Here is a 19238-nt window from a genome sequence, read left to right on the forward strand (position 1 = left end):
GAGCTGACGGCAACACGCAGAGGCTGTGGTGCCCAGCATGGAGCTGTGAAATGACCTGCGCTCGAGTCTCCCGTTCCACTGCAGTACAAAAGCAGCTCAGTGGGATAGGAGAATCATCTTTGGTCACTGACACAAACTTGCCATGTATTCAATCTCTCTCACTGGCTGACAGAGCTCTTTGCAATCTTGTCGTCTGCTTGACCCTGAGTTTCTAACCCATTATCCCCTCCCTCACAAATATTGTTTCCCAGCTGTGACATTACTTATTGTCTGTCTCTATCTCAGCCTTTCTGTTACTGTGGGCTGCATACTTCCAGTGCCCTCTTGGCCAGCTGCCCATCTTCACTCTCTCCAACTGCTGCTGGACTTTAGACCAATGAAATATTGACCCTTTCATCATGCATCATCATAAATATAAGTTACTACTTTCTTCGTCTCTTGAAACAACTGCAGAGCGGCACGGTGGCACAGTGATTAACACTGCTGTCTCACAGTGCCAGAGACTCGGGCTCTATTCTGGCCTTGGGGTAACTGCGTGGAGTTTGCACGTTCTCCCCGTGTCTGCGTGGGCTCCCTCTGGCTGTTCCGGCTTCCTCCCACACTCCAAAGGTGTACTGGTTAGGTGGATTGGCCATGCTGAATTGGCCTTTAGTGTCCAAAGATTAGCCAAGGTATATGCACTGTGTTACGGGAATAAGGGGTGAGCCTGGGTAAGGTGCTCTTTCAGAAAGTCGGTGCAGATGTAATGGGCCAAATGGCCTCCTTCAGCAACCTAGGGATTCTATGTCTATGCAATGTCGAGTATCAGTCGGGTGATCAGTGAAATTGCTGATTACACGCTGACAAGATGAATAAACATTCGTGCTGTGACCAAGAGTTAATCAGATGTACAGATTAAATGTAAAATATCAGACACCTGGTGAGAGGTTGATATCAAGGCTGTGATCTGCTAAAGCTTTAATCATGGGTATCTGTTCTTTCCTAAAAGCTAATCCTTTGAAGAGATGCCATTTGTTATTTGAATATACTGCAATTTACTCTTGTAATATTTGCTAATTTAAATCTTTCATACTTGCCATATCAAGCTTTAAAACCTGTGAACATTTGTGCTCATTAAAATACTAAATATCAGCACGGCGGAACAAAGTATTTTCCTTTCTCCGGTGCCCAGTGTCATCATTGAGCCCTGCCAGCTCTGGAGGAAAGTTTACTGTAAAGAGACTCTGCTGTTCCTGCTGTAATGAGCTGCACACAGTAACAAAGGAACAGGAGCTGGAGTAAACCATATTACCCATTGAGCCTGCTCTGCCAATGAGTACAGCCATGGCTGATCTTGGGCTTCAACTCCATTTTCCTGCCTGCTCTCCATATCCCTCAGTCCCCTGAGAGAATAAAACTCTGTCCATCCCAGCCTTAAATGTACTCAACCATGGAGCATCCATTGGGGTGGAGAATACTAAAGATTCACAATCCTTTAGAACCGAAGAATCTCTACAGTACAGAAAGAAGCCATCTGGCCCATCAAGTCTTCACCGACTCCTCAAAAGACCGTCCCACCCAGGGGCTCCCCTCCACCCCATCCTCATAACCCCGCAATTTACCATGGCCAATCCACCTTACTTGCACATCTTTGGACAGCCAAGGGGTAATTTTATCGTGGCCAATTGACCTCACCTGCGCATAAAGAAATAATTCCTTCTCATCTCAGTCCTACTGATTGAGCCCTTATCCTAAGACTGTGATTTAGATTCCCCCACCAGCGTCACAATCGCTCACAATTCCCCCACAATCTCTCAGCGTCCACCCTGTGAAGCCCCTTCAGAATTTTGTGGGCTTGAATGAGATCGCCTATCTAAACTCCAGAGAATATAAACCCAATTTACTCAGCCTCTCATCACAGGACAGCCCCCTGACTCCGGTCACCAAACTTTTGAACCTTCACTGTATCGCCTCCATTGCAAATATATCCTTAGAAAACAACTTCCCCCAATATCAGTTCTGATACTAACTACAATACTGATGGAGAATTGCACAGATGGTCATTAATTATCCCACAACACTGTTTCAAAGAACAGTGAAGTCTTCCTCAGTTTCCCACAAATTGTTTGCTCATTTACCTCATTGCTGTTCGTGGGAGTTGGCTACACACAAATTGACTGCCACATTTCCAACATTATCGCAATGTCTATATTTCAAAAGTGCTTCCAAAATAATTTGGGACATCCTGAGGCCACGAATCATGTTACGGGAATGCAATCTTCCTTTCCTATCCTCGGAGTGTGATTGCTAATTAATTAGTAGCAGATTAGACCCTGGACAGCGGAGAGAGTTGTCTTTCAGCGTATTTTTGTGGGGTGAAACTATGATCAAGCAGGTAGTTCGCCCAGGACGAGGCTAACCCATTGCACTTTGGGTGTGCTGACGCCTGCAATGTCCCCAATTGCAGGATACTCGACTGCAAAATTTGTGAGATAGGTTCAGGTGTCCCTGAGATTTGACGGTAGTGTGCTAACATACTGCAGCATTCAGTTCACACAGAGAGGGTTTTAACTGGAATCATGTTTTGAGTGGATGTTGCGGGAACAGGTTGCAGCCACCAATCCCTCAATATGCTGAATTTCATTCATTTTCATTTTGGAGCCTCATCTTTGCTGCGTTCTTATTGGATGTACTTCCAAAGTATTTAATTGATTGTAAAGAAATTTGCGAAGTCTTGAGGTCATGAAATTGGCTGTATAAATAAATGGAAGTCATTTTTTATGGTGGAGTGATGAGATATGCAATACCTGAGTGTACAGTTTATGCTCACTCCTCATAGCATGTAGACTTCATTCTGTGTAACTGTATATCCACCACACAATTGCAGCATGGTGGCACAGTGGTTAGCACTGCTGCCTCACAGCGCCAGGGACCCAGATTCAATTCCGGCCTTGATCACTGTCTGTGTGAAGTTTGCACTTTCTCCCCATGTTTGCACAGGGGGGTGCTGCAGTTTCCTCCAGCAGTCCAATGATGTGCGGGTTAGGTTGACTGGCCATGCTAAAATTGACCCCAGTGTCGGGGAGTTAGTGGGCTAAATTTGTGGTGTTACGGGAATAGGGCCTGGGTGGAATTGTGGTTGGTACAGACTCGATGGGCCAAATGCCATCCTTCTGCACTGTAGGTTTCTATGATTCCATATGATTTCCATAAGAGCTTATCCCTTCTGTAAAAATTGAAACTTGCTTTTTAAAATCTAATGACACTATGTGGGATTTTTGAAATGAGTGGCATTTCCCAGAAGGTGGAAATGTTTTTGGTTCTTTTTGCCTTTCTGATGATATATCTTTGCAGAGGCAATGGGAATCTCGTCACTCTTTAAAAGGGAAAGCATTATGGTGCAGTTCATGTGCAGAAGCGAGATGTAAGAGCCAGCGGGCGGGCTAAAGCAGACAGCCCAGGGAAGATCAAAAGCAGTTTCAGAAGGGATATGTTAATTCTTCTCTTGAGTTAATTTTGTAATAAGGCATTTCCAGTCTGGTAATTGCGCAGGTTTTTTTTTGCCAAACCACCAGGTTGAATGGAAACTTTCCCCGGGTTTTTGACGCGAGGTTTCATTTTGAGTGGCGCATCCGTTAGTAAAAGCACCATAATGTGTAGACTTTTGCAAATGCACAGGAAGGTTCCATTTTAAGGTGCAAATTTTCTTCCTATCTGTGCAATATCACAGTGAGAATCCTGGACACAAGAAATAGGGAATCAGCAAAAGGGTCATCAGTTCTATCTTGTCATTTGAAGCCCATCTTAAGAATCAATTGTAATTAATGTTAACTATCTTTTTGTTGAGTTGAAGCATTCATTTGAATTGGTTGGTAGAGGGTTTTTTAGAGTTATTTGTTTAGTGTCACAAGTAAGCTTACATTAGCACTGCAATGAAGCTACTGTGAAAATCCCCTAGTTGCCACATTCCGGTACCTGTTCGGTACACTGAGGGAGAATTTAACATGGCCAATTCTCCCTCAGAATTGGCCAGGGGAGAACCTGGCATTAAAGCCCCCTAATTGAAGTGTGTCTTCAAAGTTTGAGCCTTTCTTAATGGACATCTGACAGTGAGGCTCCCTCATAGAATCACAGAATCATAGAATCCCTACAGTGCAGAAGAAGGCCATTTGGCCCATTGAGTCTGCACCGACAACAATCCCATCTAGCCCTATTCCTGTAACCCCACATATTTACCCTGCTAATCCAGCTGACAACGCTAGAGTCAATTTAGCACACTAGGGTCAATTTAGCATGGCCAATCAATCTAACCCACACATCTCTGAACTGTGGGAGGAAACCAGAGCAACCTGGAGGAAACCCACGCAGACATGGGGAGAACATGCAAACTCCACATAGACAGTGACCTGAGGCTGGAATTGAACCTGGGTCCCCGGCGCTGTGAGGCAGCACTGCCAATGACTGTGGCACCTTGCAGCCCCTATGCCACCATGCCGCCCCTCCTTAGGAAGAAATAACTTGGATTTATATCGCACCTTTCATGACAGGAGGACATCCCAGAACACTTTACCACCAATGAAACAGTTTTGAGGAGTAGACATTATTGCAATATAACAGATCAAATTTGGGCACAGTATGTTTCCCCCAAACAGCAATCAAGTTTCGAGTCAATTTAAGGGTTTGTGTTTATTGGCCATTCATTTTTTTTATATCCAACTGATGAGGCAAGCAGTGACTCTGATTTGCATCTAACCCAAAAGGCTAGCCCACTCCTTTGAGTCAAGTGGGGTTAGTTAAACCCATGGCTTTCTAACAAGAGTGTTATCAGTGAACCAAAGCTAGAAGTTGACATGTGCATGTTTTACCATTGACATTCTGTAAAACAATTGGGTGTTTGGGTTGATCTAAAATATTAATGTCCCACATCTCAATGATGTTCTTAATAATTTCCAGGCTGCTTCTTCAGATTGATTTTAACAGTCGAATAATAGATTGAATGTAGGTTAATAGATAGCTAATATGTAGTCTTGAGTGTACAATTTATTCTGTAATCTCTAAGGTGATCATATACTCTGGCAGCAAGGCTTCATTATTATATGTTCCTTCTGAGCATTGTCTGGTCGGTTGTGCATCACCATTTCTCACAGTCCTTGGCTCCCTTCATAGCTGAGAGGATCGCTATATACGGCTGCAACAATCAAGCAGCAGACACTGCTTGGCCATCTGGGTCTTTAGAAGACAAACTGAGGATGCTGAAGATATCTGGTGACTGGTTGACCCTGATGTTACTAACTTCTTTTGGCAAAGTATGAAACGGGACGGGAGGGTGAGGTTTAATGGCTTAATAGTTCTCTTTCTGACATGAGTGGTGACATGGTCATAGCTCTGAACATTACAGTGAAGACATTCAACACTCTATCAATTTGTGCCCAGTTTGTTTGTGAGACAATTCAGGTTGCAATAGCAACCATGAGAAATGTAGAACATAGCTTTCAGAATTTGTTTTTTTGGTTGCTTCTTTCTCTATGAATAAACATTGTAAAGACAATGATGTCATTGTTACTCTTCAATTAAATCTTCTGTGGAGCGTATCAATTATCCCATTCCCCAGGATCTTTTCCTGTTGAGTTCATTTTATGGACAAGTTAATAAACTATCCCATTTATGTGTACATATGAATAGTCATGCAGTGGACAGTAATGTATAAACTGCCAATTTGGTTGTGAATCATTAGTGTAATCAAAAGAATTGTAGCACCAAGTCAAGCTCTGTCAATTGATCTTTTCTCCCCCTTCCATCTCCTCAGCAAATCCATTATGCCCTTTTCACTTCTCACCACAGCTGGTTATTGAATTATATTTACTAGCCATTCCCAATACACTTAAGGACCAGAAGATCTTTGTGGACAGAGTTTGCACTGGGGCAAATTGTAAATAGTATGGAAAGGGATTTGACTTGATTGTTTGAATGTCCTTTCCTTATTCCATATCTGTGATTCACGTATCCATTCAAACTTCCACGTAAAACTTGTTTGGACTATTTTGCAATGCCTGGGAAAGTATTCAATATTCAATCCAATTGATTTAAATTGCCTTCATGTTGGGAAAAGGTGAGAGTTAAGACAATGTTTTGGGTTTTTTTGCCAACTATCAAATGCTGCAAAACACTAACTGGAATCAGAAAGGATGTCTGTGTAAAGGAGGGACTCTGGGGATGAAATTACCTTGAGCAGTAGTGATTTGGCTTTATAGCAAACCCAATTTTCTTTTCTATTGGTTTCAATGAACTGTCAGTTAATTATCACGTGTGTTCTGCTACTATTCAAGACCAATTTCACCTCCAGGCTTTTCAGTAATTGAGATTCAACGGTGCAAGTTATTAAGGTGTGTTGCAGGTCCACATTATTGTTTGTAGCTGAGGTTTTTTTTTATATTTCCGTGTTACTTTCCTATCTAGTTTGCTTTATCTTCCCTTTTCCAAAGGATCTATTCTGTACACTGAGCAAAGTAAGGCCCTCATGCAATATACTCTGACCAAACGTGCTAAATGATCAAATCTATCAGCTTTTGCACACTTTTCAGTGCAGTTTGTTCCAGAATTTAGTCTTCCTGCTATATAACTAATATGATAATATTGTTCCTTAAAAGTACACGGACTCTCAATCCCATTTGGCTGATTAATATGTAATTGTTGACAAGATTAGAGTGTAGCTATGACTTGATTGGTAGCAATCTCATTCTTGTACGAAGAGCCTGTGGATTCAATTTCCATTCCAGAGAGGCATAGATCCAGCTTGACACTTCCATGCAACTTCTTGGTGCTGGTGCCATCTTCAGGATTCAAGATCATTGAATTGTGATCTTGCCTGCCCTCTCTGAGATGGATATAAAGAAGAGCAGCGGAGACACCCCCCCTCCCCCACCCTCCATCGTGTCCTGCCCAATATTGATCCCTCAACCATCAACAAAAACTGATTATCTGGTCATGGACATATTTCTGTTTGTAGGGCCATGTAAATTGGATGCCATATTTCCTACCTTTCAATAATGACTCCTTCAAAATTACGTAATTGGCTATAAAATGTTGTGCAGCGTCTTGTGATCATAATGGGCAAGTGCAAGTTGTCCATATTTCTGACCCACATCACTGCATTCATTTGATGATACTTTAGTAGCACAAATTGTGGCACAAATCCACAAAAGCAATCAAAAAGTCCTCAATCTGCAGGAAGAAACAAAAGGCTGATGCACCCAGGAAGATGGTTGTGATTTTTTTTTGACCCATAGAACGGTTTGTTTTTGGGGGACTTAACTGCGAACTTGTTTTTCCATATTAAAATGCTGGAAGTTGTCTATCAGCAAGGTATCGGTGCCCTGAATATAATAAAATAAAGAACATGGAATGGCATGCTGTAGTCACAAGAGAATTGACACAGATTAAAATGACTAAAACAAATTCACTGGTCTGTTTCTAAAACTGTCTCTTTTTTTTGGAGGGATGTGGGTAAAGGTACTCTTTACTTTCTTTCTCACCTAAAACTGTGGGTACGCACTTTCATCTCAAAGCATTGAAGCTGAGAAAGAGCAAACATGAGAGATTAGAGATGTAGTAGAAATATACCTCTTCTATTGTTCCAAGAAGACATTTCTTCTGCCAAGAAGACATTTCCTATGTGAAAGTGTGGAAAGGAAAAGTGTAGATTGTGGCGAGGCCAGTGCAAAAAAGAGAGAGAACTCATTAAAAACAGAGAAGAGGGAAGGTTGGAATAAGTCTACTTCTCACACTGACAAGCAGCACAATGTATAGTCTGCAATCTTGCTCAAAGAGGTATTAGCTGAAAACCAGGCAAATATGGAGTGGTTAGAGTTTAGATTTTTTTTTGATAAGAGTATTGACAGTTCCAAAATTGAAATAGAGAGTGGGCCCATTCTTGGTCTCTCTCTGTTTTCGAAATTATGGGTTCCACAGTGTGGGTAGCTTGAAAGTGAGATGACTCATTCGGCCTCACCACTAATTGCTGCTAAGGTTATCCCACAGATCAAGTGATGCTAAACCACACCAGAGATCTCTGTTGATGGGGCGATACAAAGCGGAGCTGTTGGCAAAAATATGTACAGTATCTGGTTAGTGACAGTGAGGGCCCAGTCATTTCCAAACAGTGGTGGGCTGTCTCCCAATTTGTCTCCAGGTGATAGTTATGATGTGAATACTTCTAAAAGATACATCAAAATGGTTTGTTTCAATAAGTTCTGCTTGATTCAGTATTAGTCAGTTCATTGGGAGGTCTACATCATGCCCAGAATATCAAAATATTATATTAGCAGCATCAATCAGTCTTTTCAGTAATTTATCACTTTCTGTTTACTTCAGCAGTTTCATTAGATGCACAAAGGTCCTTGCAGCAAATACACATAGAAAATTGCAAGATGGTAACTCAGTGTATGTTCAGATTACAAAGAAAGAATGTAAGCAGAAAGGGAGCGACTTGTGAATGCCAAGAAACTTTGATAATATTCGTGGTGATGACTTCAGGAGCCATGCCCCCTTAACACTTGGAGTAGTGATCTAGGGAATGTCTTCTTTCCAAATATGCCAGTGTCTATATTATCACATGAAGAATGGCCATTTGTATGAGGTATCACTGGGCTGTCGTCTCCTCAGCAAGAATTGGCAATCTCAAGGAAGGAGAAATGCAAAACTTGAGAAACTAAATGAAAGGTTTGAACAGGAAAGGATTACACTTTGATAGGGTCTACTAATTGCATCTATCTAGAGCCGACAGTCATTGAGGCAATGTCTATCATGAAGTTATTACACAGACATCTTTGAGCTCTGCGTATCCATACTGTGGCTGAAATTAAAACTTACTGCACAGGCTCTTGTTCAAAACTTTCTTCCCCCAAGACCTCAGAACAGTGGAACTCAGTATTCCCCACTGTTTTTCATTCTTGTGTAATCTTCCGGTTTATAAAACCCAAGTTTAGCATCACCGACTCACTGCTTCCTGATTTACAAACACTTCTCTTGTATAGTTTCCAACCTTGGTGGGGTGTTGCATTACGAACCTTGGCTTCTCATCTTGGTTTCTCCAGATCAAAGTATGACATATGATGGTTTTATCCATATACTCACAGCGCAACTTGCACCTAAAAATATTATCAAAATATGCAAAGGTGGAAATGACCATAGCACTTCCACAATTGAGAAATTATTGTACTTCTAGTAAAATGTTTACTGTTGTTCCCTTTTACCAAACTCCGTTCAGCACAAGGGAGCATGATGTTTCTGAGCACTCAAGGGTGTGCGAAGTAAACCAAATGGGTTAGATTAAAGACTGTCATGACTTTTTTGTGCCTAAACCTTATTAAAACCTTTTGGAGGTAAAAAAGAACAATTATAGTGGAGATTATAGTGGCGTAATTAGACAGTCAATACAAAATGATTGGATCAATGATTTGATCCTTAAATATTTGGTTTGCATTGTTGCATTGGTAATATCAGCCTGCTGTCTGTGAGACAATGGTTTGTGTTGTGGTGGTTAGCTCTGTTTAAAGCATTACCTGCTGTGACTCAGGGGCTCTACTCTGCCATAGGCGCAGAGTGTTTGAAAATAAGTGTTTGTCAGCATTTTCCATAAGGATGGTGCTTTAGTAAAGGTGTAAAATGAATAAAATGACAGTTAGATTTGACTCTGACACGGGTGCAGTTTTATAACACCCTAAAACCATAACATATAGGGGCAGTATTAGGCCATTTGGCCCATCGCAACTGCTCCACCATTCAATCATGACTGATTCATTCAACCCCCTTATGCCTTGACAATATTTTGGACAACACTACCAAGGTATGCCATTAATGCAAGTCCCCTTGACAGCAAGTCAATCTTCCTTCTGTTACATCACCCTGCACAGCCTGGAAATTACCATGATAATAATGTACAATTATTAATTAGAATTAAATTACTTCTAAATTGCTTCCTGTTAAAAAAAAGTGATATCTGAAGCCCAGTACAGCCTACTTTGTGAATCTGAAGCTAATGTAGTTTCTAATTTGCTATTAAAGCATTAATTCTGCTGATTGGTGAAACATTTGGACTTCTAGAAGGGAGGTAAAAACGCAAAATTTCCAATATTGCCTTACTGAAACGCCAACTTGATGTTGACTTCAAATTGTTTTGACTTTAGTTTATTTTGGCATAAGCATGAAACAGGCACTGAGCACACTCATTCAATCATGGAAATTTACATGTGAAGCTGGGAAGTTGTACAAAGGAGGTAATGGCAAACACAAATTTTGTCCAGATATATTTCATGCATTCCATTTTGATAGTTCTACAATAAATCAAAAAATAGATGCCATGTTGGCAAATTCTAAATTAGCCTTTTTCTAATTGCGTGGAAATTGCTTCATTATTCATTATAGATTCATTTGGTTCCCAAAAAGAAAAATTTCATAAAATATTCGTAAAATTTGTGACTGTCTAGTTCAAAACATTTCATATTGAATAATACAGAAAGTGCAATAAGATTCAACTTTTCTCGATACAACATGTTCCATTCTGAGGTGCTGCAATACAATTGCAATATCCTTGACATTTATAACATTTCCAATCCAAGGGTGCTCCAGTAGTAGAACTTTATTTGAACGTTGATGAATAAGAAAAGCATAAAGTGCTGGAAAATTTCAGGAGTCAACACTTTGATGAGGGGTCATCCAGACTCGAAACATTGGCTCTATTCTCTCTCCACTGATGCTGTCAGACCTGCTGAGATTTTCCAACATTTTCTGTATTTGTTTCAGATTCTGGTATTTGCAGTAATTTGCTTTTATAAATAAATAACATTTGTTCTTAAGTACTCATATTTTCAGCCCCTAGCTATTTTGATGAGACAGATTTGAATTATAGGTTGTAGGATACAGATTTATGAGCTGGCCTCTAATATCCAAGTTTTTTTTAAATGAGCATACTATTTTCATTAAATGTAATTCTACAAAACTCATAATTCATAGTCAGTCCTGATAGTCATATTTTGCAGAAAATCAAACTGTTCTAACGTAAACTAACCTATTGTGGGAGCTCACATTCCGATCACTTAATGGACACTTTTAGTACCTTTCTCAACATTCATCACCAATATTTACATTTTCTTTGTCCAATTATAGCCTCCCACCACCACCGCAACTCTCACAGTATAAATTTTGTCTGATTTTCTTTGCTCTCAGCTCTGACAAAGGCTCATCCAGACTCAAAGCATTGGCTCTATTCTCTCTCCACAGACGCTGTCTGACTTGCTGAGACTTTCCAACATTTTCAACTTTTGCATCCGCAGTATTGTGCCTTTATCTATTATGGGAGAGGGTGGAGGAGATAGTTAGTAACATCTCCTGTGTAATTACATTCTCTAAATATGCACAGGTGAAAGCTAACCCAGCTTTTGAACTAAATGTACCAAAGCTATAATGAAGATGTTTTCATTGCTTTCAAAATTCCAGCTCATTGTTCTAGTAGCATTGCATATTTATTTTCATGGAATATGTTACAAAATAGAGAATGTTATACATCCTCAGAACTGGGATTGTGAAATAATCAGGATTTTGGTGTCAGGTGCTTTTCCACACATGGGCCATTAAAAAATACTGCCAAGTTATTATTCTTTCACTGGAATTTAGTGAATGTGATTATCCCAAAGTATCACACAGTGGGCTATTGTCGGTTTGCTTCCTTACCGCCATTTCAGCCAAATAGGAAGCTGAGTTTCAGTGTAGGCACTGTAAAAACTAAGTTTCACTCTTGTGACCGCATTAGGGTAACCTCCTTTTATCACCGGACACTAGGTTAATAATGAGTGCACACCTCTGTCCATCCTTGACAATAGCATTTGGTGCAAGCTTTTGATCTAGTTACTGACAATAGCATTTGGTGCAAGCTTTTGATCTAGTCACTGAATTCGCCCAATGTCTTAGATCAAAATTAAATCTGTCAGCATTAAGTCACAGTCAGAAGCTTCACAACAGCAAGTTAAATCCAACAGGTTTATTTGGAATCATGTGCTATCGGAGAGCTGCTCCTTCATCAGGTGAGTCGTCCACTAACCTGGTGTTGTAAGACTTCTTACTATGCCCACCCCAGTCCAATGCCGGCATCTCTACATTAGTATTAAGTCAAATAATGATACACCTGCGTGTGTAAAAATATCATTAAAACAACATTAGCTTTATTTATTGGATACCCAAATATGCCTGAAAAGTCTGGGCAGGTATTTCCCATTTGGTGCTAACCAAATTGCTCTTTATTTCCAGAATTTCTTAATTCAAATTTTGAACAGTACTATTATCTACGAGATTATGAGGGTCATGGACAGAGTGGATAGTCAGAAGCTTTTTCCCAGGGTGGAGGAGTCAATCACTAGGGGCATAGATTTAAGACGTGAGGTTTAAAGGAGATGTATGAGGTAAGTGTTTTGCACAGAGGATGGTGGCTGCCTGGAACCCGCTGCCGGATGAGGTAGTGGAAGCAGATACAATAGTGACTTTTAAGGGCATCTTGACAAATGCATGAATAGGATGGGAATGGAAGGATATGGTCCTGGGAAGGGTCAGGGGTTTTAGTTAAGTTGGGTAGCTTGGTTGGTGTAGGTTTGGAGGGCCGAAGGACCTGTTCCTGTAATTTTCTTTGTTCTTTGTTCTTTTCTATTCATCAATATATCATGAATTATACTGAAGTTAAAAAGTTTATTCTCAGTGTCACTCTGAGCAGGAGCAGTATTGTGGATGTTACAAGTGACCTTGGGTCTCACAAGCAAAGGAGGTGAAATCCAATATTTCCTATCACCTTCCTCTCCTTTCCTCACTTGCCAAGACGATGTTCCAATCATGGGGGAATCTAGAACCTAGGGACCCAGTTTCAGAGTAAAGGATCTCCCATTTAAAATGGAGAGGAAGAGAAATTTATCCTCTGATCTTTGGAATTCTCTACTCCAGAGAGCAGTGGAGGCTGGGTTATTGAAATGTTCAAGGCTGAGTTTGAAAAATTCTGCCCTACAAGAGCGTCAAGAGTTATGGAAGCAGATAGGAAAGTGGAGTTGCAACCACATTCAGATCAGCCTTGATCTTATTGAATGTTGGAGCAAGCTTGTGTGTGTGTGTGTGTGTGCGTGTGTGTGTGTGTGTGTGTGTGTGTGTGCGTGCATGCAGGTGGAGGGTGGGGGGTCGAATTCTCCTCCTATTTCTTACATTCTTATGTATTCACTGTCACAGAATCCCTACAGTACAGAAGGAGGCCACTCAGACCATCGAGTCTGCACCGACAACATTCCCTCCCAGGCCCGCTCCCCGAAACCCCAAATATTTACCCTGGTAATCCCTCTAACATACAGAGACCAGGACACTAAGGGGCAATTTAGCTTGGCCAATCAGCCTAACCTGCACATCTTTGGACCGTGGGAGAAACCCCAGTCCAATGCTGGCATCTCCACACTGTGGGAGGAGACCGGAGCACCCCGGAGAAAACCCACGCAGGCATGGGGAGAGCATGCAAACTCCACACAGACAGTGATCCAAGCCGGGAATCGAACCCAGGCCCCTGGAACAGTGAGGCAGCGGTGCTAACCACTGTGCCACGTGCTGCCCTCGTTGGCTGATATGTAGGCGATGTATGAAAAATGAACATGTGAATTTTAAAAATTGCATTTGGAACAATGCTAAAGGATGGGTTTTCCGCAGTGAAGTACTCCTTCAATGATTTTATCCAATGCTTTCTGAGAAAGCAAATAGGTGATGAGAAGGTTACTAGAGCACTCATATTGGCACACTCTAATAGCTGCTGCTGTAAGGCAAAGATTTCGATTTCTGGTCATTTTCACTGAATTGTGCTAAAAACGGAACATGCTGGATAAACTCCCCTTTCTCTAACTGAGTTGAGCTCGCTGCCTTGGGACGATTCCAGAGCAGCGTGGCCAAGATAGGAGATTCAAAGCTCTGAGAGTTCATGGGTGGCAGCCACATTTGAGTTACAGCCATCTGCAGCATCAAATAACCCAAACTAGAAGTTGGAACAGACTGCCACCTAGTGAATGATAGTTCGGTTGAGGCATCTGAAAGGAAATTGGATCGATTCCTGAATCAATGGATTTACGTGGGAAAGTGATGAAAACTGTTCAAGCTGGTCCCTGACCAAAGCCTTAGTGATAGGATGAGCTGTGAGGGCTGGGGTTTTATTTCCACACTTGTGTTCAGGCAGATGCCTATCTAAAAAAAAATGTACATAGGCAGAACATTAAAAATGAGCTTGTTGATTTTGGCTAATGGAGAATGCACAGATGGTAGAGATTGGGAAATGATTATCCAACTTAGTCATTCTGAGTGGAAGCTTAATTTGAAAGGGATGTTAGAAATCTGTAACTTTATTCACTTGTAAAATCACTTCCCTAACAAATGGGCATTTGCAGATACATGATATAAGATTTATCTTGGACCACAGTAACGTGTTGGCTCAGCCAGCCATGTTCTGACAAAGGCCTCCAAGACCCTGTTGGTGATGTTTTTGTGCTGTTTTTCAGCTGGATGAAGGTCATATCCGTTATTCACAATGTAGCTTTCACTCATCTTGGCCAGGTCATCTGGCAGAGGGAACGAAAACTGGCAACCCCAGAGGGTGGAAGGGGATTATTCTGGTGAGTTGGTAGAGGCGCATTTGTGGAATTTGCCGTTATATTAGAATGTCCCATTTTCCAAAATGTGAGGACATGAATTATACCTCTCTGTAAATGTACACAATTCTTGAGGAGATTAATTATACCTTCCATAAGATTTGGGGCAGTGCTGGCACAATGATTAGCACTGCTGCCTCACAGCGCCAGGGTCCCAGGTTCAATTCTAGCTTCGGGTCACTGTCTCTGTGGAGTTTGCACATTCTCCTCGTGTCTGCATGGGTTTCCTCTGATTTCCTCCCACAGTCCAAAAATGTGCAGGTTAATTGATTGGCAATGCTAATTTGACCCTAGTATCAGGAGGATTAGCAGGGTAAGTATGTGGGGCTACGCGAATAGGACCTGAGTGGGATCATGTTTAGTACATACTCGATAGACTGAATGGCCTCCTTCTGTACTGTAGGGATTCTACTATTATATTCAGTGATATAAGAGCAGAATTAGGCCATTTGGCCATCAAATTGGTTCTGCCATTCAATCATAGCTGATATGTTTCTCACCCCCATTCTTCTGCATTTTCCCCATAAGCTTTGATCCCCTTATCAATCAAGAACTTATCTATCTCTGTTTTAAATACAGTCAGTGGTCTGGCCTCCACAGCATTGTGTGGAAATGAAATCCACAGATTCATCACCCTCGAGCTGAAGAAATTCCTCCTCATCTCAGTTCCAAAGGGTCGTCCCTTTACGCTGAGACTGTGCCCTTGGTCCCCCCACCACGGGAAACATCTTCCCTCACATCCATTTTATCCAGGCCATTCAGTATTCTATAAATTTCAATGAGGTCCCCTATCATCCTCTCCAGGCCTAGTATATTATTCCCTTAACCTGGTGGTGCTCTTGTTAAAATAGACAAAGGGTCTGCCTGAAAATAACTTTGTCAAGAGACAAGGAGAGATTAGAGTTAGTGCCTCTTACCCAGAATACAGTGTCAAATATTACTTGTGCAGATATTAATCTTAGAGGTTGAAGAAGGAAGAAATGGAGAATAATTTATGCATTTGTTTAGCTGTTCTTGTCAGATCACAAGCATCACAGACTAAGAAGGAGAATTGTGGTGCTTTGACTAATTATTGACTTCGTAGATTGGAAACAAGCTGATGTACAGGAGTTGGCAAGTTGTACAAGACATTCGTAAGGCCGCACTTGGCATACAGAGTACAGTCCTGTTCACCCTATTATAGAAAGAATATTATTAAACTAGAAAGAGTGCAGGAAAGATTTACTTGGATGCTACCAGACTTGATGGATTGAGTTATAAGGACAGGTTGGATAGACTGGGACATTTTTCCCCTGGAGCACAGGAGGCTTAGGGGTGATTTTATAGAGATCTATAAAATAATGAGGGGCATACATGAGTCAACATCTATCCGTAAAGTAAGGGTAGTCAAAAACTAGAAGGCATAGGTTTAAGGTGAGAGGGGAGAGATACAGAAGGGTCCAAAGGGGCAATTTTTTCACACAGAAGGTGGCTAGTGTCTGGAATGAGTTGCCAGAGGCATTAGTAGAGGTGGGTACAATTTGGCCTTTTAAAAAGCATTTAGACAGTTATATGGGAAAGTTTAGTACAGAGAGAAACGGGCCAAACATGGGCAATTAGAACTGGCTTAATGGTAAAAACTGGGTGGCATGGGCAAGTTGAGCCAAAGGGCTTGTTTCCATGCTGTAAACCTCTTGTGAATCTATGAATCTATGTTGTGCCCAAATTCAAAAAGATGACTCATTAGGTACAAATAGCTACAGAACTACAACTATTGATCTATTAATCTTAGTTCAGTTCCACATTAAATAATGATGTTTTTTAATAAAATGGCTTTGGTAGCGTGTCCCCTGAAGGGGCAAGTACTCAGAGGGCCATGTGACCCATTTGACCAAACCAGCCAGAGTGCACAAATCCTGGAACTAAGTGTGGGTGTTCCTTGCCAGCTTGGAGTCAGGATTCTTTATATCATTCTCTGCCCATAGTTACTTACCTTAACAAACCATTCACTCATTCACCCATTTGGTGGTCACCTGTCTTTGAAAGATACTGCAGTGATAACCCAGTGGACCATGGTGAATACACTTCAACTTCTGAAAGGCATTTGATAATGTTTCATACAAAGGCTACCAGCCGAAAGTTGTGATGATTCAAGATTAATAAAAAAAATTTGGCTGCAGCATTGAAAAAATGATTGGAAGTGTCATGCCAATTATTGAGTGGATTACACTACAGGGTTTTTATTGGGATCATTACCATGAATTGTATTCAGAAACTAGATGCAAATTGTAGACGTTATTGAACTAGGGGGAGCAGTGAAACTAATGGAGACAAGCTAAAAATTAGGGGATGAATTAAAATACGTGACTGGGCAAAAGAATAGAAATTGAAATTTATTGCAGATCATTGTGTCTGCAATATCGCAAAGGAAGGAAAATGAATGAATAATCTCAGGGATCTGAGTTATGAGAAAAGGTCAAAAGGATTTGGATTTTGCAGGTTGTACAGGACATATGGGAGCTTTGGATTAAGACAGTAAAAGGTGTAAAAAAAGTTAATCTAGAATACTGCTTTAAATGAAATGGCGATTATTGAACAAGTGAACAATAATTTTAGAACTGTTATAAGAGGCTCTTCAAGGAAAGCAAAGATCAGCGTTAGGTTAGGTGAATTGGCCATGCTAAATTGCCCCATAGTGTCAGAGGACTAGCTCAGTAAATGTATGGGGTAATGGGGATAGGGCCTGGATGGGATTGTAGTTGGTGCAGACCGCAATGGGCCGAATGTCCTCCTTCTGCACTAAGATTCCATGATCTATGATTGATAACTGTAATTTGGAGTGGAATTCCAGATGAAGTCATGTAGTGAAAACCTTGAAATTGTTTAAGGAGCAGTTAGATGTAGCGACGCAGGATTATGGATAGGTGAATTGAGATGGGCCAATTGGTTTGCTCATCCCGAGTTGCCTTTCCTCATGGCTATTCAGTGATCCTGCTGGAAAGTGCATGTCTGGACACAGCTGAGCACATTGAAATAACTATCCAGGCATTTGGATATCCTGCTGACAGCCACCCTGCATCCAGGAATAACTGCTGAGCTGTCATCGGCATCCTTCCATCTCTGTAAGATGATGGACAAATCTGTCGGGGATGGGGCAGCTTCATATGGTGAACGTTTGCTATCAGCTGAAGAGAGCAATCCATGAATGGCAGGTCCTGCCACAGATTCCACATATGAAGGTGGTTGTCAGATATCGTTGTGGTCGCTGACTGTAGCGGAATTATGCGCTAGCATTGATGGGCAAAGGTAGAAGGGGGAAACCAAGGGGAGACTTGTGCTCAATTGAACCCATTGTTCACACTCTTTGCTGTTCTTTCCAATTATTATTTGCAGCAAGAGTCTTGATATCACTCAGAGGATGACACTTTTACTGCCTTTGGGAGTTTTTTATGCAAATTTCAGTAAATTAAATTACATTGCTTGTGGTTAGCATTGAAATTCATTTGGGCTTATCATGGGCTGTGGCATCACAGTAAAATCTCCTACCAATTTACAAATTAGGTTTAATAGTGTTAAACACAATTCCGTACTACCCTTCAGGTGATGATTTCCATATTGTTCTGTTACTGACTGCAAGCTTTCAATTCAGATTTTAGTTACAGTATTTAGCGTCAGCTTTCTCAGTGTGCAATCCCATCGCAAAGCTTCACTCCCAAAGGTTATTGTGTCCAATTACAGGATGGAATATCCGAGAAAATACACAAACAATTTCCCCAAACGAGCTTGCGGCCAGCAAAGCTGTGTTCCGAGAGCATGTGTGTTCAGAAAACATCCCCATTTTGGGTCACTGGATGCTTCAACCCACAGTGCAATAATGTTATTTCGGCACCTCAGCTTCTCAGTCTTGGGGATCTGGATTTGAAGTTAATTTAATGAAATTTTAAAAAGATACTTAAATGGAAAAAAATTATTTAAGATAAGAACTGAGACCCTGTGGTGTTAATTTAGTGGGAATAAACTGGTAGAATAAAGGCCAATTTTAGGAACTAATCTGCTCCAAAAGAATGTCTAAAAGGCACTTGACCTAATGCTAGGGTAGGTCATTTTTCAGGTGTCGCTGACAGATCTCTCCCCGCCCCCCATCCCCTCATCTCCCATAATCACTCCCCCAAAAGCCTCCCCACCAAGATCTCCACCCCCTCCCCTACCTAATTATCCAAGCCTCACCCTCCACTCCCTCCACATTTCTCTGGTGCTGGGCTCCCTGGTGTTGGATTCTGGGTGGCACAGTGGTTAGCACTGCTGCCTCACAGTGCCAGGGACTCAGGTTCGATTTTCAGTTTGGGTCACTGTCTTTGTGGAGTTTGCACATTCTCCCCGTGTCCGCATGGATTTTCTCCAGGCGCTCCAGTTTCCTCTCACACTCCAAAAATGTGCAGGTTAGATGGATTGGCCATGCTAAATTGCCCCTTAGTGTCAGGGAGATTAGCAGGGTAAATACTTGGGGTTATGGAATAGGGTCTGGGTGGGATTGTGGTTGGTGCAGACTTGATGGACCAAATGGCCTCCTTC

The 19238-nt window shown here is 41.4% G+C and overlaps 1 protein-coding gene and 1 non-coding gene across 6 annotated transcripts in view; both read left to right on the forward strand.

Annotated features, from left to right (window-relative positions):
• The window catches only part of LOC145351787 (transcription factor 7-like 2), a 218583-nt gene that overhangs the window by 121411 nt on the left and 77934 nt on the right, over positions 1 to 19238 (forward strand). The window lies entirely within an intron of this gene.
• LOC145352025 (U1 spliceosomal RNA) lies at positions 2342 to 2497 on the forward strand. The gene has a single exon (XR_013888488.1). It is a non-coding gene; the product is annotated as a U1 spliceosomal RNA (small nuclear RNA).

The sequence above is a fragment of the Carcharhinus amblyrhynchos genome, chromosome 13, assembly GCF_965287045.1.
Source record: "Carcharhinus amblyrhynchos chromosome 13, sCarAmb.v2.hapA, whole genome shotgun sequence".
Classification (NCBI taxonomy): Eukaryota; Metazoa; Chordata; class Chondrichthyes; order Carcharhiniformes; family Carcharhinidae; genus Carcharhinus; species Carcharhinus amblyrhynchos.